The sequence below is a fragment of the Giraffa tippelskirchi genome, chromosome 10 (assembly GCF_054371585.1).
Source record: "Giraffa tippelskirchi isolate mGirTip1 chromosome 10, T2T-mGirTip1v1.2.pri, whole genome shotgun sequence".
NCBI classification, from domain to species: Eukaryota; Metazoa; Chordata; class Mammalia; order Artiodactyla; family Giraffidae; genus Giraffa; species Giraffa tippelskirchi.
The window spans coordinates 118,755,360-118,780,707 of NC_137284.1; the positions used below are offsets into that span (position 1 = coordinate 118,755,360).

Consider the following 25,348-nt stretch of genomic DNA (forward strand, 5'->3'; position numbering starts at 1 on the left):
GAGACCCCATGGATTGCAGCACACCAGGCTTCCCAGTCCATCACCAACTCCTGGAGCCTACTCAAACTCATGTCCATTGAGTCAGTGATGCTATCCCAACCATCTCATTCTCTGTCATCCTCTTCTCCTCCTGCCTTCAATCTTTCCCAGAATCAGGGTCTTTTCAAATGAGTCAGTTCTTCAAATCAAGTGGCCAAAGTGTTGGAGTTTCAGCTTCAGCATCAGTCTCACCAATGAATATTCAGGATTGATTTCCTTTAGGATGGACTGCTTGGATCTCCTTGCTTTACAAGGGATGCTCAAGAGTCTTCTCCAACACCACAGTTCAAAAGCATCAATTCTTTGATGCTCAGCTTTCTTTATAGTCCAATTCTCACATCCATACATGACTACTGGAAAAACCATAGCTTTGACTAGATGGACCTTTGTCAGCAATGTAATGTCTTTGCATTTTAATATGCTGTCTAGGTTGGTCATAGCTTTTCTTCCAAGGAACAAGCATCTTTTAATTTCATGCCTGCAGTCACTGTCTGCAGTGATTTTGGAGTCCTAAAAAATAAATCTCACTGTTACCATTGTTTCCCCACCTATTTGCCATAAAGTGATGGGATCAAATGCCATGATCTTAGTTTTCTGAATGTTGAGTATTAAGCCACCTTTTTCACTCTCCTCTTTGCTTTCATCAAGAGGATCTTTAGTTCTTCTTCGCTTTCTGCCATAAGGTGGTGTCATGTGCATATCTGAGGTTATTGATATTTCTCCTGGCAATCTTGATTCCAGCTTGTGCTTCCTCCAGGCCAGAATTTTGCATGATGTATTCTGCATAGAAGTTAAATAAGCAGGGTGACAAAATACAGCCTTGATGTACTCCTTTCCCAATCTGGAACCAGTCTCTTGTTCCATGTCCAGTTCTAACTGTTGCTTCTTGACCTGCATACAGATTTCTCAGGAGGCAGGTCAGGTGGTCTGGTATTCCCATCTCTTTAAGAATTTTCCACAGTTTGTTGTGATCAACACAGTCAAAGTGTTTAGCATAGTCAGTGAAGCAGAAGTAGGATTTTTTTCTGGAATTCTCTTGCTTTTTCTATGACCCAGGAGTTGTTGGCTATTTGATCTCTCGTTCCTCTGCCTTTTCTAAATACAGCTTGTATACCTGGAAGTTCTTGGTTCACATACTGTTGAAGCCTCCTAGCTTGTAGGATTTTGAGCATTACTTTGCCAGCATGTGAGATGAGTGCAATTGTGCAGCAGTCTGAACATTCTTTGGCGTTGCCTTTCTTTGGGATTGGGATGAAAACTGACCTTTTCTAATCCTGTGGCCACTGCTGAATTTTCCAAATTTGCTGGCATATTGAGTGCAGCATCTTTTAGGATTTGAAATAGTTCATTGGAATTCTGTCACCCCCACTAGCTTTGTTCATAGTGATGCTTCCTAAGGCCCACTTGATTTCACACTCCAGGATGTCTGGCTCTAGGTGAGTGATCACACTATCATGGTTATCTGTGTTATTATTTTTTGTATCATCCTTCTGTGTATTCTTGCCACCTCTTCTTAATATCTTCTTCTGTTAGGTCCACACCTTTTCTGTCCTTTATTGTGCCCATCTTTGCATGAAATAGTCCCTTGATATCACTAATTTTCTTGAAAAGATCTCTAGTCTTTCTTTCCCATTCTATTGTTTTCCTCTATTTCTTTGCATTGTTCACTTAAAAAGGCTTTCTTATCTCTCCTCACTGTTCTCTGGAACTCTGCATTCAGATGTGTATATCTTTCCTTTTCTCTGTCGCCTTTGGCTTCTCTTTTTTTCTCAACTATTTGTAAGGCCTCCTAAGACAACCATTTGCCTTTTTATATTTCTTTTTCTTGAGATGGTTTTGATTACCCTCAAAGATTTCTTCTGATCTTTTGTATTTCTTTACTATGAGTTGTAACAATTTTTCTTTATCTGGTCCTAAGGTAGCAAGTCCCATTGAGATTTTCTACAAACATGTAGGCTCTTAAAGATATTTCATACCTATTTTCCATGCCGGATGAACATAATAAGACTTGACTGAAATTTCTGATTCACTATCTTTTACAAAGCACTTCTGATCTCTAAGCATGGACTCAAACACCTTTCAACATTCCGTGATAGAAGCTTTTGTTTCTCTTTGGACATCACATGTCAGAGCTTATATTAGAAAGTTATTCATTATTTATGTTTACATGCTGATTTTTCTTAACTAGATTTTTTGTTTGTTTGTTTTCTTAGTTAGAATGCTGATCCAAGCCACAATCATCAAACTTCTTAAGCTGGTCCTCTCCTAATGGTTTCCTCTCTCTACCATTAATCCTTCTGTTCCAACCTGTTTATGAGTGACTGAGAGCTTAGTCACTTAGTCATGTCCGAAACTCTTTGTGACCCCATGAACGGTAGCCTGCCAGGATCTTCGGTCCATGGGATTTTCCAGGTAAGAATATTGGAATGGGTAGCCGTTCCCTTCACTAGGGGCTCTTTCAGACCTGGGATCAAACCCGGGTCTCCTACATTGCGGGCAGATTTTTACCATATGAACCACCTGTTTATAGAGGCAGAATAATCTTTGTAACAATCAGATCATCCTTCCCTTGGCTTTTGTTTTGTTGCTAAAGCCTATAGATACTAAAGGATTTTGTCCTGCTATTTACTTTCCTCTTTTCACCCCTGTGGCTCCCTCATTCACTGCTATCATATTGACCTTCTAGCTGTCCCTCAAACAGACCAACCCTGATGCTACCTCAGGAACTTTGTATTTGCTCCTTCCATTACATAACTCTTTTTACTGAAATTTTACTGTGACATTTTATTATTCATGTCTCAACTTTGAGTCGGCTCTTCAAAGTAGCCTTCTTTACCCACCTTATTAAAGCAGTGCCCCTAAAGCTATTCTCTCACTTCATCTATTTAAAAGCACTTGACAGGTCTAGAAAATTTCCTAGTTAGTTTAGTTAGCTATTTAGTTCAAGTGAGTTAAGAATAAAGGTAGGTCTGAAATTTTACTTTACCTGCAACTTAACATATGAGTCTGTCTATATTTATGGTTGCTTGCAAAAGACAAGAGACTCTGGGATCAAAGGCAACTTCTGTTAGTACTCACAGCAGTAGCATTTGTCTACTCAAAGTCCAGTTCCCTTAGAGTGACTCAAAGAGTCAGAAATGTGAACTTGTATTATAGGTGAGAAATTCTAACCCTGAGAAACTCAAAATTCTTATACTGGATTTAAGCAAACCTCTGCTGCAAAGGAATGCACTATATATATGCTATATGTTTGCAGGATTGTTCACTTTACAGAATGCTATCTTATGCTTCACCATCATGTATATGCTACTTATTAATTTATCACCTCTTACCTTGGAATTCACCATTTGATATATGTTCTGTGATAATAGAACAGGACTATTAAGCAAGACTTTAAGCTCTCTTCGTACAGAGTGCTAGAGGGAAATAGTTAGGTGGAAGGGGCCCTTCGCTATCTTCCAGGTGTAGCACAAGGTAGAAGTGTCAGCTTTATGGCTGTGAAGACAATGGGTAGAGCTCTGCTGTAGCCACTGCCCCAGAATACAAGAGTCTTTGGCAGCCTTTCAGCACTGGCCTAGAAATAAACTTTCCATGGCTCACCTGACCCAGACAACTGTTGCCCTAAAGGTGTCTCACTCACATCAGCACCCTGATTTCCTCTACAGTTCCCTGATCAGCATGCCTGCAACCTGAGGATCCTGTGCCCTTGCTGTCCTCTCTGCAGTTCCCTATGCAGCCTACCCACCCCCCAGGGGATTCTCACTGAGCCTCTACTAACTCTTACAGCTCTCCTTCAGCCCAAAGTATTCTCACCTCTCTGTACACTTCGGCTACCACTTGCTGAATTCTACCATTCCTTGCCTGCATTCTAGAGGATTGCTTCCTATTTTCCCAGTGATGGCCCAGCTTGTCTCTACTATCCAGTAAGCTCAATCATCCCTTCTTCAAATGTATTTGTTAAGTTAGTCAGGTGTGTAGGGGTGCTTGTGTGTGTATTAGTTACTTTGTTTATCACAGTTTAATGATACTATTGTAACCCTCCCCTGTATGTTTCTGTCTCCTGATTGGATCCAGATGGATACAGTACAATTGACCAGTTCAAGTTGAACCTCTTTGCTGTTCATAATTTCACCATCATTAATAAAACAACCCAAAGTGAAGTGAAGTCGCTCAGTTGTGTCTGACTCTTTGCAACCCCATGGACTGTAGCCTACAAGGCTCCTCTGTCCATGGAATTTTCCAGGCAAGAGTACTGGAGTGGGTTGCCATTTCCTTCTCCAGGGGATCTTCCTGATCCAGGGATCAAACCCAGGTCTCCCGCATTGCAGGCAGACACTTTACTGTCTGAGCCACCAGGGAAGCCCAACATCTTTAATCATAAATCTTTCATGTGTCTGTGATTATTTCCTTAGACAAAATTCCTAGGAAAAGAACTTCTATTTCAAAAGTTATATACGTTTTTGAGTCCTTGATGTACTGTCCAAAATACCTGCCAGAAAGGATGTAATAAAAGTATACTTCTAGGAAAGTGTAGAATGCCCAAGTCCCATTACCTTATAATGAGCATGGTTTATGGAAAAAGAAACGCTCTGAGAGTGCCCAAGAGCATCCCCATAGCCTACAAAACTTCTACCAAAGGTGAGTAAACCCACTTATCGCAGCTTGTTTTGGACTCTCAGGGGTTATACTTAAAGAAATAAAAGTAGTATTGAATGAAAAATTATTTCCAGGTCCCTATTGACTTGTAAACCCTCCACATCCCAGGGCCCTCTCCACTGTCACTTCCACCAGAAACCAAAACCTCTTACCTCATCACTACATTCATTAAAAACCTCAAAGAAACTCAGAAAGCTTATAGATAAGCAAAGTGTGAGTTTAAAAAGGTAATCAGTCACTTTAATCATCATTTACTGTTTCCTTGGAAAAAAGCATTCTGATTTCCAAACATATTACAGTGTTAAAAATAAAAACAGAAAAAAAAATTTTTTAACTAATGAACTATTAGACTTTATTTCCTCAGTGAGGAGCATGATTCAACTCTGAGAACTGAAGGATATTTGCCATGGACACTCAAAATCTGAAATTTCTAAACACTGATCTGGCTTAAATCAATAGACATCACTTTAAATTGATAATAATAGCCCACTAATTTATAAAGACAACGGGTCAAATTTTAACAAGCTGGTAGTAAAATTTTAAATTAAGCTAACTCAGAAAAGGCAGTGAGTCAAGATGACTACAGCCTTGGAAATCAGTTGACTCACCTCCCAGTAAACCCTGAGAAATTCACTTCAGCTTCTGGCCCTTGCTCAATCATTAACTAGTAAATCCAGAACCAACTTATATATACGTATATATATTCAGAACCACCTGTATTTAACAAATATGTTTATAAAGAGGCAAATGTCTATGCTCCAGAGCACTTCACTGTTTCTAAATATTTGCTGTTTATTCACTTACCTAGATTGCGGACCTTAACTCCTTAAAAACTCAGCAAGTTCAGCAGTCTTCATTTATTTCAAATACATCAACTGCTTTGCTCAGGTACCTGGGCTCCCACAGGTCATGTCACAATGACTTGATAACTAGGCTGAACCTCCTCAATGACTCTCTATGTTGCAAATATTTTCCAGACATGATACTATATGATCACTCATATGAACATGAAAAAGGGACTAAATCCTCAGGCTGCTTGATTTGGTTACTTGTACAGATGTAGCCTTCATTTTTTGAAATAAGGCCATAGTTGTTTTTTTTTTTTTTTCCATTCTTGCTAATTAGAGTGTGAAGATCAGTGACTTCATGTCTTGAAAAACTTTTTCGTGTCCTCAACAGTAAGATCTCACTAATAGGCAGGGGGTCATTAATGTCTCCATTGTGTTGTTTCATAGCTGCACAAAGAGATGAAAAATCTAGTAACCTAATTCCATTCTCATTAGTCCCATGAATCTACTATAAACTCCTGGTCAGAACCTTGGCACTGTCCTATTAATAGACATATGAAAAAGCAAGAAAAGAGAGCATATTCTTTTGAACTTGAACTCCTTGTTGACAGGAAATGAAAAGAACACTGCTTTCTTTGAGAAGTCCCTGCACTCAGCAATCCCAAAGCTGTGGCTGCTTCAAAGAGGCTTCCTGCAGAGTGACAGACTCCCTTCTGAGGAAGAAAGATAGGAATGAAAGCTCTACTGGATCTCAGCATCACAGGGTCCTGCACATGGCAGCATTTCAAAGTCTCCCTTATTCGCTTTCCTGGGACAATGTCACTTTAGTAAACCGCGACCACGTGAAAAGGTAAAGCAAAATCACGTAGCTTTTTGTCGCCTACTCAGCACCTCTAAAGTTCTGTCATCCCCTGCTTTGCTGTGAAGATAAAAACGTTCAGTCAAGTTTTGGGGACTCAAAGAGTTCAGAACTCACAATTTGGCAATGATATTTGCAGAACTTTAGTCAGCTAAATAATGCCCCCAAAGATATCCACATTCTGATTTCTGGAACCTGTAGATATACTGCCTTACTTGGGAAAGGTGACTTTGTAGATGTGCTTAAGTTAAGCACCTTGAGATAGAGAGGTTACCCTGGAATATTTGAGAGGGCCAAAGTAATTAAAAGTGATCAAAGTCAGAAAAAGGAGATGTGACCACAGAACCAACTGCTGGAGTGCTGAGTTCTGAAGACAGAGGAAGGGGCCACAAGCGAATGTATGCAGGTGGCCCTTAGAAACTGATAAAGGCAAGGAAAGTGATTCTCCCCTGAAGCTTCCAGAAAGAACACAGCCCTGACAACTCCTTGATTTTAGACTTCTGAACTTTAGAACTGTCAGAATATGGCTTTTTAATGTCAGTAAGGTTGTGGTAACTTGTTACAGCAGAATAAGGAACTAATACAAGAACCAATTAGCATATATCAAGTGTCCATAATGAATTTAGGTTTGTAACTGCTTAGGGATATCATAAGGATGATATTCATGATAAAGAATGAGCGCCACTAAAATTTCCAAAGACACAAGAAGAGAATAGCATAGAGACTGAAAGGAGCTAAATGGTGGCCTGGGATAGAAGCCAGAGCAATTATTCTGAAAACCTAAAAATATCATCCTGAAATCCACCTCCTTATTGAGTCACATTCCCACTTGAAATGACTTTGGTCTAGTAGATTACTTGTTAAAACATTGAGCATGGTATTACAACATGTTAGTAATTTTTTTCCAGTCTATCTCTTGGGCCTCATCTCCTCCTTGCCCAGCACATGACAGATGCATCCCTGGAACAAACTCCCTGGTCCTGGGCCCTCTGATTAGAATGCCTGACTTACTCAGTATATGTCTACTAGTTCTTCAGAGTATCCAGGTATACAATTTCTTTTCTAGAAAGCCTTTCCTAACTCTCTGGATTCCATCACTGAAGGCCTAAATCCTTTGTTTAACAAGATGTTATTGTAATTTCAGCTTTATTATTAATATAATTTGTAGTATGATGTAATTTGTCTTTCTAGAAATCTGCCTATCCCCATTTGTTTATGAAATCAGGGTGAGGTGAGATTTATCTTATGAATTTTTTGATTCTTGATATTTCAGATTGGCACTCAGAAAATGAATGAATCAAAGAATGAATGAAAGACTACAAGTTTCTAAAGTATGGTATAAAGCATACAAATGATGTAATGAGTTCAATGTTTGTGGGGACTTATAGATTTCAATATGTTCTGTGGCAATAAAATCTCAATACTTGATCATGGCTAACAGGACCCCATATCACTTGGATCTAGACACTCCTCCCTTGCCCCTGCTTCCTTGCACTGATTCCCAGCCATACTAACCATCTTCTAATTACTCAATGTCAATTTTTTTTTCTTGTCTTAGGAATTTTGCCAACTCCTCTGCCCATTATGCAACCTATATTGGCCAAATCCATTTTCACCTTCCATTCCACAGTGGAAGCTTCTTTCTATCTCATATTAAGTACCAGTTTTCATAAAGGCCTTCTGTGAACACCTGATTAAGAGCAGATCCCCTATTATTATGCTCTCTCATGGCTCATATTCTTTTCCTATATAGCACAACTTGTAATGATATGCCTATTTATCATCTAAATTTAGATTCCTCCCACTGGAATTAAGAGTGAATGTCGACATTCTAGGAATCAGCAAACTAAGATGGACTGGAATGGGTGAATTTAACTCAGATGACCATTATATCTACTACTGTGGGCAGGAATCCCTTAGAAGAAATGGAGTAGACATCATGAACAACAAAAGAGTCTGAAATGCAGTACTTGGATGCAATCTCAAAAATGACAAATGATCTCGGTTTGTTTCCAAGGCAAACCATTCAATGTCATGGTAATCCAAGTCTATGCCCTGACCAGTAATGCTGAAGAAGCTGAAGTTGAACGGTTCTATGAAGACCTACAAGACCTTTTAGAACTAACACCCAAAAAAGATGTTCTTTTCATTATAGGGGACTGGAATGCAAAAGTAGGAAGTCAGGAAACACCTGGCATAACAGGAAAATTTGGCCTTGGAGTACAGAATGAAGCAGGGCAAAGGCTACTAGAGTTTTCCCAAGAGAACACACTGGTCATAGCAAACACCCTCTTCCAACAACACAAGAGAAGACTCTACACATGGACATCACCAGATGGTCAACACCAAAATCAGATTGATTATATTCTTTGCAGCCAAAGATGGAGAAGCTCTATACAGTCAGCAAAAACAGACCAGGAGCAAACTGTGGCTCAGATCATGAACTCCTTATTGCTGAATTCAGACTTAAATTGAAGAAAGTAGGGAAAACGACTAGACCATTCAGGTATGACCTAAATCAAATCCCTTATAATTATACAGTGGAAGTGACAAATAGATTTAAGGGACTAGATCTGATAGACAGAGTCCCTGATGAACTATGGACAGAGGTTCGTGACATTGTACAGGAGACAGGGATCAAGACCATCCCCATGAAAAGAAATGCAAAAAAGCAAATTGGCTGTCTGAGGAGGCCTTACAAATAGCTGGGAAAAGAAGAGAAGTGAAAAGCAAAGGAGAAAAGGAAAGATATTGCCATCTGAATGCAGAGTTCCAAAGAATAGCAAGGAGAGATAAGAAAGCCTTCCTCAGCGATCAATGCAAACAAATAGAGGAAAACAACAGAATGGGAAAGACTAGAGATCTCTTCAAGAAAATTAGAGATACCAAGGGAACATTTCATGCAAAGATGGGCTCGATAAAGGACAGAAATGGTATGGACCTAACAGAAGCAGAAGATATTAAGAAGAGGTGGCAAGAATACACAGAAGTGTACAAAAAAGATCTTCACGACCCAGATAATCATGATGGTGTGATCACTCACCTAGAGCCAGACATCCTGGAATGTGAAGTCAAGTGGGCCTTAAAAAGCATCACTACGAACAAAGCTAGTGGAGGTGATGGAATTCCAGTTGAGCTATTTCAAATCCTGAAAGATGATGCTGTGAAAGTGTTGCACTTGATATGCCAGCAAATCTGGAAAACTCTGCAGTGGCCACAGGACTGGAAAAGGTCAGTTTTCATTACAATCCCACAGAAATGCAATGCCAATAATGCTCAAACTACCGCACAACTGTACTCATCTCACACGCTAGTAAAGTAATGCTCAAAATTCTCCAAGCAATACGTGAATCGTGAACTTCCAGATGTTCAAGCTGGTTTTAGAAAAGGCAGAGGAACCAGAGATCAAATTGCCAAAACCCACTGGATCATCAAAAAAGCAAAAGAGTTCCAGAAAAACATCTATTCCTGCTTTATTGACTATGCCAAAGCCTTTGACTGTGTGGATCACAATAAACTGTGGAAAATTCTGAAAGAGATGGGAATACCAGACCATCTGACCTGCCTCTTGAGAAACCTGTATGCAGGTCAGGAAGCAACAGTTAGAACTGGACATGGAACAACAGAGTGGTTCCAAACAGAAAAGGAGTATGTCAGGGCTGTATATTGTCACCCTGCTTATTTAACTTATATGCAGAGTCCATCATGAGAAACACCGGGCTGGAAGAAACACAAGCTGGAATCAAGATTGCCGGGAGAAATATCAATAACCTCAGATATGCAGATGACACCACCCTTATGGCAGAAAGTGAAGAAGAACCAAAGAGCCTCTTGATGAAAGTGAAAGAGGAGAGTGAAAAATTTGGCTTAATATTCAACATTCAGAAAACTAAGATCATGGCATCTGGTCCCATCACTTCATGGGAAATAGATGGGGAAACAGTGGAAACAGTATCAGACTTTATTTTTGCAGGCTCCAAAATCACTGCTGATGGTGATGGCAGCCATGAAATTAAAAGACGCCTACTCCTTGGAAGGAAGGTTATGGCCAACCTAGATAGCATATTTAAAAGCAGAGACATTACTCTGCCAACAAAGGTCCATCTAGTCAAGGCTATGGTTTTTCCAGTGATCATGTATGGATGTGAGAGTTGGATGGTGAAGAAAGCTGAGCGCCGAAGAATTGATGCTTTTGAACTATGGTGTTGGAGAAAACTCTTGAGAGTCCCTTGGACTGCAAAAAGATCCAACCAGTCCATCCTAAAGGAGATCAGTCCTGGGTGTTCATTGGAAGGACTGATGTTGAAGCTGAAACTCCAATACTTTGGCCACCCCATGCAAAGAGTCGACTCATTGGAAAAGACCCGGATGCTGGGAAGGATTGGGGGCAGGAGGAGAAGGGGACGACAGAGGATGAGATGGTTGGATGGCATCACCGACTCGATGGACATGGGTTTGGGTAAACTGCGGGAGTTGGTGATGGACAGGGAGGCCTGGTGTGATGCGATTCATGGGTTGCAAAGAGTCGGACACAACTGAGCGACTGAACTGAACTGAACTGGAATTAAATTCTAGAAAGAGGCCATGTCAGTTTTCTTACCCCCTGTTGTTCCCCTATACCTTACAAGAGCTATACACAATGTCAGTGCTCAAAAAAAATTTATATGGTTGAGATACATCATGCGAAGTGACGGTCTGGATGAAGCACAAGCTGGAATCAAAATTGTTGGGATAAATATCAATATCCTCAGATATGCAGATGACACCACCCTAAAGGCAGAAAAACAAAGAGGAACTGAAAAGCTTCTTAATGAAGATGAAAGAAGAGAGTGAAAAAGCTGACTTAAAACTCAACATTCAACAAACTAAGATCATGGCATCCAGTCCCATCACTTCATGGCTAACAGATGGGGAAAAATGGAAACAGTGGCAAATTTTATTTTCTTGGGCTCCTAAATCACTGTGACTGCCACCATGAAATTAAACGATGCTTGCTCCTTTGAAGAAAAGCTATGACAGACTTAGATAGCATATTAAAAACATAGACATCACTTTGCTGACAAAGTCCATCTAGTCAAAGCTATGGTTTTTCCAGTAGTCATGTACGGATGATAGAGTTGGATTAAAAAGAAAGCTGAGCGCCAAAGAATTGATGCTTTTGAACTGTGGTGTTGGAGAAGACTCCTGAGGGTTCCTTGGACTTCAAGGAGATCAAACAAGTCAACCTAAAGGAAATCAATCCTGAATGTTCATTGGAAGGACTGATAGTGAGGCTGAAACTCCAATACTTTGGCCACCTGATGCGAAGAGCTGACTCATTGGAAAAGATGCAGATGCTGGGAAAGACTGAGGGTAGGAGAAGAAGAGGGCAACAGAAATGAGATGGTTGAATGGCATCACTGACTCAATGGACATGAGTTTGAGCAAACTCCAGGAGAGAGTGAAGGACAGAGGAGCCTGGTGTGCTCTAGTCCATGGGATCACAAAGAGCTGGACAAAACTTAGTGACGGAATAACAACAAACCTAAAGATAATGCATGAAAAAATACATATGTGACTTCATAGCCAAAGTTTCCTCACCAGAGATGGGATGCTTTGTCATACATATTGTCATAGAGATTCAGTTAAGTAAACACAAGTTGATGCAGATCAATCTATCACTTTGTAATAAGTGTTCAGATCTGTCTATTTTAATTCTAGGTTGCAGAAACACTTGCTAGATATCATGACAAATAGGTGCTGGTTTAAATAGGAATTAACACTGTGGAAATGCAGAGTTCTATACAAGCAAAATTCATACATTCTATACAAACATCAAAGTTTCTGTTCAAGAAAATCAAATACATTTGGCACTAGGTTGCCCTCACACCTCAACAGTAAATATTACTTCTGACCTTTGGAAGTCCCTTTCACCCAGAGATTCAGAGTATTACTCTTGGTTCCTACTTTGCACTTAAATGTGTTTTCAGAGAATAACAGAATTTGTACAAATTTCTCCATTAACAGTTTGCTTTCTGTTTCATTTATGTGTTGTTTGTTTCATATTACAGAGAAACAATTTGGTATCAAGATGTTAAAAGTGCCACTTTCTAGAAGGTATGAATTTTTCAGTCTAGAGTGATGGCTCTATTTCAGTCATCAGTCAAAGCCCCACAATTTTATCAGGCACAAGTAACCATTTTAGAGCATTTTTAAAATGTAATTATGATAATTGTGACTCTTACTAAAACAACCTCCAAGTTCTTAAAATAGTTAATCTCTCGTTTTTAAGATCTGTTGAATTTCTGCTGTTTTCTGGGGCTAAGAGACTAAGAAGCATATACAGAGTAATGATAATAATTATAACATTTTATTTGTCTTGCTGCAATTTTGTTCTTAAAGTACATATGCATTTATACTTAGACAAGGATCAGAAATGTATTAAAGGTTTTCTTTCTCCTCCATGTCCCCTTACCATTGTAAACATCTTTATCACATTAAATAATAATAAATAATAAAACTATCAACCAGATAGATAAATAGATAGATATTTGTTTCCACATCAACAAAGATTCCATTTTATTCTTTCTCGTTTCACAGCCCTCTACAATACCTATCACACAAAAGACCATGAGGAACATTTACTGAATTGAACAGACTGGAGTAGTGATTGTGCATATTAAATATCTCTTAGAAATTAGAATTTTACGTTAAGTGTGTAATCTACTTACAAGGTTCAGAATTGAGAAGTAGTAAAATTAGGATAGAAGTTACCTGATACCCCATGTAAAGCTCTTTCCATGAAACAGCATCTCTGAGTATTTTTGACATAAAATAATATATTTACATACCTGTAGGAATCAGAAGTAACTAGCAGAACTAATACAACAAATGGCTTTAACTGAAAATAATAAAATGCATAGGTATATAAAGGGCTTCCCAGGTGGCGCTAGTAGTAAAGAACCTGCCTGCCAATGCAGGAGACGTAAGAGACTTGGGTTTGATCCCTGAGTAGAGAAGGTCCCCTGGAGGAGGGCATGGCAATCCACTGCGGTATACTTACCTGGTGAATTCCATGGGCCAAGGAGCCTGACAGGCTATAGTCCATAGGGTCACACAAAGTCAGATATGATTGAAACAACTCAGCAGACAGAAGCACACACCGGTGTATAAAATACTATTTCTTTGAATTTTGGTAGGTTTGGAGTTAGTACAGTTGTTTAATCATAGGCTAGCCAGATTTTTAACAGAGATAGTGGAGGGAGGGCTTGAGCATAAAAAGGAGGGTTGGATTTTTGAAGCCCTTTTCAGTGGGAAAAATTATGTCTCTTTTTCAGGGAATTATACTTCTAATGAAAAACACAAGTATCCCTTCATATTTTATCAATAAATCCTTTGTGATAACTAAAAATTAATATGGGAAAAAAATCCCTAATAGATCCTAATCCAAAAATAGCATTCTAAATATAGCAGATTGCCCTGGGAAAGTAACGGTAGCACAGTGAAATGATTCTGAGTGGGAGATCTGGAGTTACTTTGCTGAATGTAAATCCTGACTTGACTTTGTGTCCTAGGTATATAACTTAACCTCTATAAGACTCAATTGCCTCATCTATAAAGTGGAGATGATTCCACCATGAAATTTCTATCAGGAGTAAGTGGAATAAAAGCAATAATATGCTTAGCAGAGGGCCTGATCTGGAACATAGTACATACTCAATAAACGACAATCATCTTTCCCACCCTGTTTCCTCAGATGTATAAAAAAAAAAATTGTGTTAGGTCTGAAATATCAAACGGGATGTAAGGCTACTACTAATCTCACACACATAGCACCTGTTTCCAAGCAATTGCCACATAGAATCCTTAGGAGCCAGCCGGTTTTGAGAATCCTCAACACAACCAATAGCCACCAGCAGTGATCAAAACTGGCAGAAGCATTAGAACCTCCTTGTGTTACATAGACTTGAAGGCTCTAAGGTTACTTGTGATTCTCTAAAACAAAATAGCAACTATAGTAAAATGATACAGGGTCACAGGACTGTAGATGTGATGCTATCATTTGTCTTACAAAACTTTGTTGCAAAATATAGTGTGTGTGCGCACACACAACCACAGTTTGTTTTACTTAACTGAATCCTTATTTCATTGTCCATGTTCGAAAAAGAAGCACATTTTTCTATTCACTATCTCAATCTACACAAAATTATATGAGAGCATTTCAAGAGAATGGGCCAATGTCAGAACAAGAAAGAAAATTCTAAATTTATAGCATCAATTGTATCACATATACATATTGTTTATACAATCATGTAGTATTAGATGTATAGTGTCAATATATATTTTGGGTTACAATTAAAAAAACTGAGTACATCTTTTCAGTGAGGTCTGCCTTGATTGTGTTGCTATAGCTGATTTAGAGAATATGTTTAAAAAGTAAATTAATTTTCATTTAATGTACTCTCCTGCTTATTTTTATCACTTTGTCTTTTAAACTAAGGACATATGTTGTTAAACAATGGGAACAAAACTATGAAATGCCTTTACTTAAGGTATATTTTCTATCAATTCATACACATTTAACATTTCAAATGAGAGAGAAGATGGTGCTAAAATTAATAGAAACCACCCAGAAAAATCTGTTCCCTTTGTTCCTCTTACTAAAGGTCAGTTGTACCTATTGTCTCCCTGATGGTTGGCTCACAATCATTTATTTAAGTAGTATACCAATGGCTATCAGTCACATGATAAACTGAATGTAGGAAACTAGAGAATCTGAAGTTTCAAATAGAGCAGTCAGACAGATTATCAAAATCCATTTTGTTGTCTTTTGTGATTTTACATTTGAAGACAACTATCTACTATTTGGATAAGGAAAATTATGAGAAATTAAATCATCCACCTTCCAATTCTGGCCTTTGTTGACACTACAAAAATGTTTTAGTGACTGTGATGCTGGTTTATGATTGTCTCTAGATGTAGTTTCAAAAGCATTTGATTCATCTGTCCCAACTTTATAGTCAATATCTAAAGCACCATTTTAACAGACATTTAATAAACAACTTGTTTCCATTTGGTTTTGTTTGAATCAAGTCTCAGATAAATCCTTATGTCTCTCAGGTATATATTAGCAAGATTTAAGAAGTCATAAAGAATATTCTGTAAAATAATAATTCATTTGGATTTATCTTAGCACAGAGTTATCAATCTGCCTGCCTATACAAACACTAATGGTGTAAGGGAAGGTATATAATAGAATCCTGAAATAAACCTGTAAATTACGTAAGTTCTAATGATCTGATTTTGAAGTAATCACTGAATATATCAAGTAATAGACAATGTTATAAGGAAAAGAGCAAGAATAAAAAGATAGTTTCCAGATACAAAACAAAATTTCTTTGCCCTTCTCCAAATTTTAAATGCTATCCTTGAGAATTTTTCTAAAATCAAATATTTCACAACTAGATGGTAGCAAATTGTTTACAGGTAGCTGGGTAATGTATGAAATTACATAAATACAAATATTAGTCGACAGAAAACATATTGTAATTTTTATGATTGTATGTATTTAAGGATAACTGTTGTCTCTAGAATGGCTGAATGCAGCACAAAACATAATTGTATAGACAAACGGTCCATATGATATTGACATTTTTAAAAAATTTATTTTTCAGAAATGTCAGTTTCATATGATTCAATCTGTTATTTTTTTAAACAGAAAATCCTTCTAAATTCCAAACCATAAAATTAAATTATACCAAGTAGTGGCAAACTGGACTTAAGCTCTCTGAAGAAATACCCTGATTTCATAGGAATGATTATATCAGAATGAATGTTTAAAGAGAAAGATTTTTTTTTAGGTTTTCAGAAAGTAGTTCAACAGGAGGAGTAAATTGGTCTGGAAGTCTGATTTGTCTAGAGTCTAGACTACAATATTATTGTGAAATATACTAAGTACAAGCAAAGCATTTTCCAAAAAAAATTTAATAAAAAAGTAGATAGTATATTTGTAAAACAAACATTTTCTATTCAACTCACAATGTCACCATCCTCCAATTATTGAATCATTCATTTTTAGTTATATCTTACTATGTTGTATTTATAAAAGAAATAATAGAAATAATTTTCAAAGTTTAAAATATAATAAGACAATGTTACACTTGTCTTTTAACAGACACAGCTTAATTTTTTCACTTAAAATGTATTCTCCATGAAAGTGATTTTAAATAAAAGAGAAAAAAATGTTTTTACTGTGCTTCAGAGATTTTGGGCAGTAATAAATCAAGATTTTTCCTATTGCAACCTGTACTACCCTTTCTACAGGACTCCTTTTGCAATGCAAAGAGGAGAAAAAAAAACCCTTTGATTTTCAGCAAGTGGAAAAGAAGCATGCAAAATGAGAGCAGGAGCAGGAATTTCCGATCTGAAGTTCAGACCAGGCTGTCATTCTATGAAAATTGATGTGGTCACACCCCTAGAGGTCATACAAAAACCTTTCACCTGGGGAACTCCTTGAGCTGAAGAGCAAATGAAATCTGCTTAATGGAGAGTGCTTAATAGCAGTGTTGATAAGAAGTCAGAAGTAATGATACCCTGAAGTCCCAGCCTCAGGGAGACGGTTGACAAGAGTAATTTACCTAACAGTTTGGAACCTCTGGAGTCTCTGTCTCCTAATTATCTCCCTGTCTTGCCGTCTCTTCATTTATCCACCCCCACTTCATTCATTCTCTTTAATTCTAAGAATCTGCTTCCAGTTTTGTTCCCTGACTACTTAATTTGTCTGAGTCATTCCCTACAATTTGAGCCCCCTCCAGACACACACACACACACATTAATGCCACATTTATATTTTCTTTCCTTTTCACTCTTCTTTACTATGCTTATAACCTGCTTAAGGAACTGCATTGTGAAACTCTATTAAATGAGAATATTAAATATTGATTGTACTTTTTAGAATAGCACCTCATTTTCTTTTTATTGTAAATAAAATATCACCTCTTGTTTCTTTTTAGGATTTCTAACTAATTTTCCTTTCACTTTTATTCAACTACCATTATATAACTCAGTGAACTGTAATGAAAAAACTTATACAAGTATGATGTCTCCTTACCAAAATATATTTTGGCATAACTAAATCTTATGACAAAATGAAAGGGGGTAGAATGAATTGAGAGACTGGAATTGACATAGACAAACTTTTGATACTATATATAAAATCCAATGAGAAGCTACTGTATAGCTCAGGGAACTCTACTCAGTGTTCTGTGGTGATCCAGATAGGAAGGAAATCCATAAAAGAAGGAAAATATATATACGTATAACTGATTCACTTTGCTGTACAGCAGAAACTAACACAACTTTGCAAAGCAACTATATTCCAATAAAAATTAATTAAAAAAAAAAAAGAGGACCTAGAACCTCTCCCTGCTTTAAATACATTTCTGTATAATTTATCTATGAAATTTTGATATAATCTTTGGAGTCACAGCAATCATTTAGGTAGAAAAAATAGCTATAACTGATATTGTCTTACACCTTCCAGATTTATTTTCCTTTTTCCACTAATATGACTTTCCCTTTCTGGTTAATACAAACACATGACTTCAAACAGCATGCACTAAAAAGTCATTTAAGTATTTTGCACGTTTATACTTTCAGCAAATCATTTAAGAAAATCCAACACCTAAAATTAGGACAGTATTCCGAAAAGTCACAATTTATCAGTGCATTTCCTCCTTTGGCACAATCAAAAGCTCTTTTCAGAGATAAATTACAATGCTTGGCTCACACAACAGACATCAGTTTGGTTGGACTACCATGTCAGGCCACAAAATGACCTTATTAATTGAAAGTCACCACAAGCAGCAGCAGGGATTTAACAAGGTTGGATTCTCAAAGGATGGAAAGGCTTACTGAATCCAGGAAAAACAACCCTGAATATGGTACAATAGTGATGTGTGCTGGCTAATGATACAGTATTCATTTATGTCTTATTCTGATAGTCATGTATCCTGAAGGGTGAACAGGATCAATTATTAAATGTTAAAAATTAATTAAGGTTGCAAGTGTAATTCTTCTAGAAAATGGGATTTTCCCCCAATCACAAAACACTTGGAAAAAGTCAGTTTGTTACCATGATCTGAGCAAAGAATGCCAAAATAAAAGCAGTCTTCAGCTTTTTTATCTAAAATGGCCCCCTAGCATTTACACTTATGTGTGCATTTGTGATAGTGGGGTGTGTGTGTGTGGTCTTGCACCTTGTTTTTGTCCCTTAACCATTTATTCAAGATCTGGGAGCTGCTTCCCACTAATTCATGAAGAGCCATTTCATCCTCTGTGTAATGGCTCTGGAGCAATCCACAGAATTGATTTTACATAATTTATTTAACCTGCTATATATTGTAGACATTGTTAGTAGACATTATTATGAGATTACAAACAACACTGCAATGAATATCCCTGTATGTAAATCAACTTGGATATACGTGAATTTATTAGTAACAACATAGATACAGAATTTCTAACTCAAAAGTCACCCTCTTTTAACAGAGTTCATCAAAATGTCATCCAGCAAAAAATACATGAAAAGACATTTCCCTAAACTTTACCAGCAGTATAATCAAATGTTTTGATATCAAGTATTTAGATTAAAATGTTGTCTCATTATTTTAATTTACAGCTTCCTTAAGAGTGTATTGAAAATGTCTTTTTATGTTACCTTTGTTTTTGTGTCTATGCTATGTCTATTTTTATGTTATTAAAATTTTTAGTTATATTATTAATTTTCATATAAATACTTTTCCATGCTGTAATTTGCCCTTGACTGTTTATTTTTCAGCTGCACTGAAGCATAATTTACATGCAATAAGATGCACCCATTTTAAGTGTACAGTTGTGTTGTACCATGTGATATAGAATGTTTCCATAACATAAATACCTAAATAGTATTCCCACCCCCTCTTTCATCATTTCTCTCCTCTTCTCTTTTCAAGTAACCATGATCTGGTTTTTATAACAATATATTAGTTTTCTTATTCTAAAACTGTATATAAATGCACAGTATATACTCTTACTACCTGGCTTCTTCTGTTTAGCATCATGTTTTAGAATTTGTCTATATTATGCCTGTAGCATAGTTTTCTTCACTCTTGAGCAGCATTATATTGTTTGAATATACAAAATTTGTTCATCATTTCATCAACTGATGGACACTTGATTTGGGTTGTTTCCAGTTTGGGGCTAATACAAATCAATTTATTTACAAGCCTTCATGTGACTATTGTTTTTGTATCTTCATTTTTTAAATGACAATGTTTAACCTTTAGAAAAAAATCAAACTGATTTCCAATGTGTTTGGAAAACTTTACTCTCCATCCAGCAATATATGAGAAGTCTGGTTGCCTGATGTTATGTCAGCTTTTCACTTTTAGCTATTCAAGTTAATGTATAGTGGTATCTCACTGTAATTTTACTTTGAAATGCTCAATAAATAAACATGTTGCATATCTTTAAATATGTTTATTTTCCAGTAATATATTTTATGGGGATGTTGCTCAAAATTTTCTGTTGGGTTGTCTATTATGTTAATATCTTCTGTATTTTAAAATTTTCTATTAACAAGTCTTATACATCTTTGTTGCATTTATCTCAAATGTTTCTTGTATTTGTATACTATTACAACTGGCATTTAAAATTTTTCTTTTCTAGTTGTATGCTGATAGCATATAGAAAGAGTTGCTAAAGTCACCTTAGTTTTCAGAGTTCACTGTGGATTCCTACAAGTTCCCTAAATACCTGTACATGTAGTTTCCATATAAATACAGTTTTACTTATTTCTAATATATATGACTTCTATTTCTTTGAATGACACTGGCTAGGACCATATTATTGAGTAGGAATAGTAGGAGGCAATACTTATACATTTTTCTTGATTTTGGAGGGAAAGTATTCATTCTTTCAACATTAAATGTAGTTTAACTCTAGGTTTTTGATAATTTATTTTATTAACTTAAATAAAAGTATATTCTTCTATTAAAATATGAAATCTAGATTTGAGTATGTATGGTATATGCACATATTTTTGCACTGGGCATTGGTTTCTACTTCCTATTTGTGTACAATTACCTCATGTTGGTTACTTTGGCTTTATTTTACATTTTAATAACTATTACAAGTAGACTAGCTAATTACTTCCCCTGCCTGACCCCAATTTTCTGGTATTGTTACTTCTCTTTTTAATATGCTGCTGCTGCTGCTGCTAAGTCGCTTCAGTCGTGTCCGACTCTTCGCGACCCCATGGATTGCAGCCTTCCAGGCTCCTCCGTCCCTGGGATTCTCCAGGCAAGAACACTGGAGTGGGTTGCCATTTCCTTCTCCAGTGCATGAAAGGGAAAAGTGAAAGTGAAGTCGCTCAGTCGTATCCGACTCTTAGTGACCCCATGGACTGCAGCCTACCAGGCTCCTCCGTCCATGGGATTTTCCAGGCAAGAGTACTGTAGTGGGGTGCCATTGCCTTCTCCGCTTTTTAATATATGAATCTTATAATCAGATTCTCTAGCTCTTCAGAAATTCTATTGTTTTTATCGGGATGTTGCAGTTTCAATAATTTATATATTAATTTAGATAATATTTATTGTGATGATAATGAGTCTATCCTATCCAAAGCATTTTTTCAAGTCATCATTTTGTTCTTCAATAGCATTTCAGAATCCTTCAGAGAGCACTTGTCAGTTTATTGTTAGCTTTATTGTTACTTCTTTTATCTTTAAAACAATTTTTTTGGTAAATAAGAATCTTCTATTGCAACTTCCTGAAGGGTCTGATTTCTTAATGACACAGCCTTTATTAGGTTGCTGAAGTCTACTTTCAACTATTCAACATGTAAACAACATGTAAACCACCAAATTTCTTGACGTCAAAATATAGTCCATATGGTATTTTCAGCTTCCAAATTCAATGAAGCCATTGATGTGTCCTCTCATATAACCATCCTTTTGGAAATCATGATTGGGAAAGTAGCAAAGAGCAGAATTATGAGTACAGAAGACAAAAATTCTGTAACTGAGTAGTTAAGTGACATAAGAGAAGGCCACCTCCATTTCTACTGCTAAGTTCCTGGACATGTGTATTTTAGTCAATAGGTTAAAGTTCATATTTTCTCTATAGGATAGCACCCAACTCTTCAGGAAGTTGTCTCCCAACCTAAACTGCAATGTAAGTTTCAGTGAGCAATTCCACATTTTTGTAAGGCAGATGCTTTTAGATGTGAAGTCGGTGATAAGACCAGTGACTTACATGGGCAGAAGCATGTGAGAGACTGATCGCTTCTAAGACCTTCTGTAACCCAGTAGTGGTGATGATGGCACAAGCACTGCAGGCTTGCAACATCAATACAAATTGGTGTATATAGAATAGGTATATACTCTGACGAGAATACTTCATCTCAGTGAAGAGTTCCAAAGTATCCCATCTTCTACAAAGTAGAAGATGGCAGAAGGTAGAAGAGATGCCCCTCATCTCTCGCAGCAATGTTTTAGATTCTGTTGTTGGCAAGTTGGGAAGTTGGCAATCGTAGAAGCTAGAGAATACATTGCCAAAGGGAGAGCCCTAGAAAACATATTTTTCAGGGGTTAGTTCCTGTGATACAAAGAAGAACAGGATAGGAGTGGATATGAAAACATCAAGCAGATGACTGGCCCAGGAGTTTTCTCATGGTTACCCTCATACATATTTCCACTCTTCTCTCCACAAGACTTTTTTCCCTTCTGCCACTGGATTTTATCTACTTGTCTTATTTTTCTTTAGACTTCTTAGTGCCCCCCTTATACATTTAAATATACTTATACCCTATTGCTGACTTTTTTTCAAGTGACCTAGTTGTACATTCTAAGTCACTTCAGTCATGTCTGACTCTTTGTGACCCCATAGACCATAGCCCAACAGGCTCTTCTGTCCATGAGGATTCTCCAGGTAAGAATACTGATGTGGTTTGCCATGCCCTCCTCCAGGGGATCTCCCTGACCCAGGGATCAAACTCACATCTCATACATCTCCTACATTGGCAGGATGGTTCTTTACCACTAGTGCCACCTGAGAAGCCAGCTTGGAAGACCCAGTTATACATATCTATTCTTTTTCAAATTCTTTTCCCATTTAGGTTAATATAGAGTGAAACAGACATGAAAATAATGTAATTCAATAAATGTTAAAATAAGTATGCATATAAAGATGCTGTGGTGGTACAAAGAAGAGAAGCCTTAAACCAAAGCTTTTGAAGTGAAGTGAAATTCATTCAGTCATGTCCAACTCTTTGGGGCCCCATGGGCTATACAGTCCATGGAACTCTCCAGGCCACAATACTGGAGTGGGTAGCCTTTCCCTTCTCCAGGAGATCTTCCGAACCCAGGTATCAAACCCAGGTCTCCTGCATTGCAGGTGAATTCCTCACCAGCTGAGCCACAAGGGAAGCCCAAGAATACTGGAGTGGGTAGCCTTTCCCTTCTCCAGGGGATCTTCTCGACCCAGGAATCAAACTGGGGTCTCCTGCATTGTAGGTGGATTTTATTCTGTGTCAAGTTGTAGATAAATTATCAAAATACAGCATTAAAAATCAGGACAAATTGTTAACTATTTCAGTAATAAAAAATTGTTTGCTGATGGTCTGATGTCCTTTGGTAAAGAGCAGAAAATGTTAGAAGCTGAACTGAAGCTACCCTAAGGATATTTAATCTACAAATACCTATCACTCTGTAAGAATCTGAAGAATGGGCAAATGTAGGTAAAATTTTGGGTAAAATACAGTATCAGAGGGCTAGAGGGGGAAAAGCCTATTTAGATGATTCTGAGGAGTGCAAGAGATATAAAAACTGAGTAATTCCCATAAATACCATTACTGAGTAGTCTTTCTAGCTAAGCAATGATTCCAAATGCCTTGAATTTAAAATATGCATATGCATAATTTGTCTCAATGCATCCTTTTTGACCTTATATGAAATGCAAGAACTTTTCTCTCTGTCCTTTCCACACATTTCTCTGCTTATGTTGATGAATTGCCACCAAAGAGAGTAGCAATCTTCATTGATATTTCTACATTTTAAAGCCACAAACATCAGATGTGAAATAATAAACTTACAGCAATGGAAATCCACAAAACTGATCCATTAAATCAAATTTTCATTCTTTGGAATAAATCTGGAAAATGAGTACTTGGAGTAAATCATGATTTTTTGGGCCTCATATAGTTTAAGAATTTCTTAGGTGAATTGATGGGCACACACAGCTTTTGCAACCATCACTCTAGACACAGAGGTCTTTCATCTGGCAATTTTCTTGAATTTCAGAGTTATGTCTTATTCTTACTTTTACATCTATATTTTCATAATGTCTGGCATAGAGGAATAAAATTCTTAGACTGAATTTTATAATAATCACAATAAATCAATTGGTTCATATAAAGCTAACATTTTAAGTAGATTTTAAAGTATAGTCATCAAAGTGTAGGTTTTCTTGATTTATCATTTACAAATAATAAATCATTTTCAACTGTTCTAACTTTCAACTGAGAGGTTTTAGAGGAATATCATTTTCTCAATCATAGGCAGTTTACCAGTTTCAGACCACATAACAGAGGCTTTTGAAGGGGTAGTTTTCTAGTGATCTCTACTTCATTTCCCATCCATTTCTCAATTTATTGGGTTTCCCTGGTAGCTCAGATGGTAAAGAATCTGCCAGCAATGTAGGAGACTTGGGTTCGATCCCTGGGTTGGGAAGATCCCTGGAGAAGGGAATGGCTACCGACTACAGTATACTTTCCTGGAGAATTTCATGGACAGAGGAGCCGGGTGGGCTACAGTCCATGGGGGTCACAAAGAGTCAGACAAGACTCAGTGATTAACACTTTCACTTTCTCAATTTATTAGTCTCTGCCTCCATTATTCAGAAACAAGTCTAATTAATGACCTTGAAACTGCTATGTGACAGACACCTTCAATCCTGACTTGAATTTTGCATTGACTAAGATAATGTTTTTTCCTCCTCCTACTCACTGAAGCTCCCCTTATTTGATTGTAGGGACCCTCTATAATCCTTCCATCATTTTCATTCTTTGGGTTATTCTTTAAATATCTGTTTTTTTGAGGGTGCTGTCATCATCCTCCTTTTACCTACTCTGAGTGATGTCATCCAACTCTAATAATCCTCCCTATAGGAGATAGTATTTTTCTTTAGAATGTTTCCTTTGATTTCCATCATTCCCTCTATGGAGGGCAGATTATACTTCTTGGCCCTTTTGATGGTGGACCTAGCCTTGTGATTTGTTTTGGTCACTGGACTATGAGCATAAGGCAACTTGCTTGATATACCCTGAGGTCTCAAAAGACATCATGAGCTTTTGCTAGCTCTTTTAGCATTTTGCCATCATTCACTATAAAAAAAAAAAAAAAAATATCTTAAGAAATTTCTAACCGCAGGATAAGGAGACCCATGAAGCAGTGTTGAGATGAATTGCAGCCTGAAGACAACGCAATCTATTAGGTTGGCCAAGAAGTTCATTCTGTTTTTTCCATAACATCTTATGTAAATCTTTGAGCAAACTTTTTGGCCAACTCTATAGTTCAGCAGGGCCACAGCTAATCCACAGACCCAAAATAAAAAAATAAGTGCTTGTCAATAAACCACTGAGTCTTGGGACAGTTTCAATTTGGAATTTTTAATGCAAGTATTTGTTACTACGCCACTCGCCACTTCTTTGCTAATGTCTCTCAAAACATTCTCCTGAAGTTTAAACAAAAATTTCAAACTCTCATTTTAATGTCCTCACCAGGATGTTTTGTAAAAGTGAAAGTGTTAGTCACTCAGTTGTGTTCGACTCTGTGACCCCATGGATTGTAGCCAGCCAGGCTCCTCTCTCCATGGGATGTTCTAGGCAAGATTACTGGAGTGAGTAGCAATTCCCTTCTCCGGGGATCTTTCTGACCCAGGGATTGAACGCAGGTCTCCTGCACTGCAGATAGATTCTTTACCATCTGAG

At 37.2% G+C, this 25,348-nt stretch overlaps 2 long non-coding RNA genes across 4 annotated transcripts in view; one reads left to right on the top strand and one right to left on the bottom strand.

Moving 5' to 3' along the window:
- The window catches only part of LOC145523526 (uncharacterized), a 350,340-nt gene that overhangs the window by 202,052 nt on the left and 122,940 nt on the right, over positions 1–25,348 (top strand). The window contains exons 3-5 of one of the 3 annotated variants that reach the window (XR_014066676.1): positions 6,095–6,333; positions 7,251–7,388; positions 7,616–7,777. The exons of 1 other annotated variant lie outside the window; for it this stretch is intronic. This is a non-coding gene — a long non-coding RNA (uncharacterized LOC145523526). Of the gene's footprint in view, positions 1–6,094; positions 6,334–7,250; positions 7,389–7,615; positions 7,778–8,136; positions 9,077–25,348 lie in introns of those variants that run through there. One more of the 3 variants, XR_014066678.1, reaches the window with a different exon arrangement.
- The window catches only part of LOC145523529 (uncharacterized), a 273,813-nt gene that overhangs the window by 42,265 nt on the left and 206,200 nt on the right, over positions 1–25,348 (bottom strand). The window lies entirely within an intron of this gene.